At 27.1% G+C, this 3,320-nt stretch overlaps 1 protein-coding gene across 6 annotated transcripts in view; it reads left to right on the top strand.

Annotated features, from left to right (window-relative positions):
- The window catches only part of LOC108754122 (nuclear receptor coactivator 3-like), a 163,199-nt gene that overhangs the window by 157,279 nt on the left and 2,600 nt on the right, over positions 1–3,320 (top strand). The gene's annotated exons all lie outside the window — the stretch shown is intronic.

Below are 3,320 nucleotides of genomic sequence, written 5' to 3'. Positions count from 1 at the left end.
CATTTTTTTTTTTCAAATAATAGAATATAAAATAATTAATATCTAGCACCCCGAAAATATAATTAATATTTATATTTCGTTAACAAAACATGAAAAGTTTTTATATTTTTTTTCAATTAAGAAATATGCATTGTAATAATGCATTAAATATTGATTGAAGACGTTTAAGTTTTACACTCAGTGTCAATGAGAAACGCTGTGTTTAATATTAAACAAGCTGATTTTGTTATCTCGCTAAGTAGATTCTTGTTCGGACTTTATCGAGGTGCATTAGCTAAACATGGTTAATTGCCTCTATTGTCTGTATAATGTAGCGCGCATTTACGAGTTGCATATATTTTGTGCAAGGACTAATTGTATTTCTTCGGCTGCATTAACTGCGAGTAACTTCTTTTAAATTTGTGTCATTTACGCAAGCGTATGACTGATACAACGCCAGCGTAAAATTAGCTTTTGCTAATTTCGTGATATTTTTTTATGAGATGAAAATAATTGATCGAACGAAATGTTAAAGAAATATGAAAACATGCAAACTTATAAAAGTTATGCGGGATCATTAGATGGAAGGATCATAGATGAAGAGTTCAGGATTTGATATATGGAATTTAAAGTTCAATTTTCTCAATATAAATTTTTTCACTGTACAAAATTTATTTTCCTCAACTTTCGAATAGTATTATTGTTTTGTAAAACATAAAAAATGGGAAGAAAGTTGTGTGTATATGTAAGTATATATGAGATAATTTTATTTTTTTTATTAATTAATTTTAAGTAGACTTTGTTTTAACAACACTCTGAAATTCTTTTGGGTACTAAAAAGAAAATAGGAAAAGTGATGTTATCTAATTAAGAAGTTTAAGAATTGAAATATATAAAAAAAAAGGGATATCTGTAAATTAAATATTTCTCACTATTAAAATAGTGCAATGAAACATTCATTTCATATTAAATAGTTTTGGATAAATACATAAAATATAACTTTGTTGATTAATTTTATCTTTATAGTATACAAAAATTTATTTTTATAATTAAAATATTCTTTTTTACCACATTACTATTAAATAGAATTTTTTTTCAACTTAATTTATCCGAAAAAATAAATAATTGAAAATGGAGAGCAATTTTTCACATTTAAGGAATAAGTGAGATTTTTTCCCTGTGCATCGCGCATGATTTTTTTTTCGATATTTTTAAAGATTTCAGCGCAATGTACTCATTCTCATATTGAGTGCCTATGTAGGGAATGTCAAGCAAAAGTATTTCCTTTCATATCTATAGGGTGATGGTGTTGTAAGCTTCAGCTCATTCGGAGTAATCAGTAATCATACTACCATTTGTTGTATTGTATAACGTACGTCTAGTAATGCTTTTTCACAGTGAGCCAACTAGATATCTACGCGTAGTTCTTAATTTCTTTTTTTTTTTTTTTCTGAAAACGATTATTATTGCATGAGGAAATCCGCTAATGCTATAAACAGGAGGGTTTAGAAAGACATTCTAAATTTAAATCTATATGAATTTCTAATATATGTTCTTATATCGAGCATATCATAGTTATCTGTAAGAAAATTCGACTGGAATGCGATTAATTCATTAATTTAGGGTCAATTTGTTTTTAACATACAGGATGTGTCGTATATGTAATTTATCGCAATACTTGCTTATAAAATAAATTACAAAATAAATATTTTTTTGACAGCTTCATGTCATTTATGTGTCAAATACTTGCGTTAATCATGTACCAAATAAAAAAAAACTTTATTTTACTCTAGATTATAATCTATCTAAAAATAATATCTATCATTAATATATGAATTGCAAATTTTTATTTTAAATGTTAATTAGAAATAATTAAACAAAAGTTAAAGAGTACAACAATTATTACTGAATCTATTCTGTAAAAACGAGGAAGTGTTTTGTGTTATGCTTCTGCCGATCGTGAAGTAAAAAATATTCAATTGGCAATTAAAGGCGGAATACATATATTTCGTTTAAAAGGTTTTACAGTAGCGATCATTGTTGTGCATTGAGATATTGGATGTGTAGTTGCTATGTGGCTTCAGATTTCTGTTCTTTAAGTTTATTAGGGCGAATCATTGTTTGGACATAACTATTGAAAGGATTCACACATCTGAATGATAAAGACTTGATAAATAATAATAAATAAAGGGCAAAATAAGAGTCAAACATATTTCTTTAAAAAAGTTACACAATTAAAAGAATAAATTATAAATAAGAAAAGTAAAATTGAAAAAATATATAATAAAATAAAAATTCAATTTAAATACAAATAAATTACAAGTTTTGGCTATTGGATTGAGCTCTCTTCAGACATTAACTTATCGAAAAAAGTGCAGTACAAAATTAATTCGCAAATGTTCGCATATTCACTATATTCACAGTTTGGGTGAGTTTTGATGTAGAATTCAACATTCACATACGATTGAACAGTCAAATGTGTTTCATATCTCTTGAAAAAGTTCTAGTTGATAAAAAAGATAAAAAGACTTCTTACGAAAAAATAAACGCAACTAAATTAACATACCGAAATTCTAATAAGTAATAAAAACTCATCAAAAATCATATGTAAATTATTTAAACAATTACATTAACAAGTGTGTCCATATAAGTATGAATAACCATTAGAATATATAAAGATAAGTGGAATGAAGATGTGTAAAACGAACATTATGTGTCGATTATTATGTACGCTCGCTGATACGGATCACCACGGACTGAGAGAAGAGACAGACTGTCAATATCGAAAAGTCAAACCTTATTTACAATAGGTATATATGCCTGAAGCGTAAGTGTCAGTTTGTAAATTTAAACTATTTTTCTGCTTCTTAATATTAAGTATCTCGGAAATTAAGCGTTTTCTACAGCAAGGCTCTTTATCTAAAATTTTAACATTATCCCATTGGAAATTATGATCATACTGCAGCTTGTGCTCCGTTATGACAGAACGGACAGAAGTGTCCGTTATTAACAGGAATCAGGTTTTATTTTTGATTGGTACCACAAACCTACCTTTTCAGGGAGGTTTTTAAATTTCAACTCAAATCATCTTATTGCACAAAAGAAGGGTACAATTTTTTCGCTAGTTGACAGAGATTTTTTACTTTCTGACTGTATGTTTCATACAAAAAATTTGACATTTATTATTAACGTTTTACTAGATAATGACTACCCATTAACTGTTATTTTTGACACAGTTCATCAACATATAAAAAATTTAATTAAAAATAGACACATAAAGATTTGATTGATAATGTCAGTGCGAATCAGTCTGCATCTTGGCTTACGGTATCATTTATTCT

Source organism: Trachymyrmex septentrionalis, unplaced genomic scaffold (genome assembly GCF_001594115.1).
Source record: "Trachymyrmex septentrionalis isolate Tsep2-gDNA-1 unplaced genomic scaffold, Tsep1.0 scaffold76, whole genome shotgun sequence".
Classification (NCBI taxonomy): Eukaryota; Metazoa; Arthropoda; class Insecta; order Hymenoptera; family Formicidae; genus Trachymyrmex; species Trachymyrmex septentrionalis.
The sequence above is the reverse complement of the archived record's forward strand: the minus strand, read 5'-3'. Positions and strand labels throughout refer to the sequence as shown.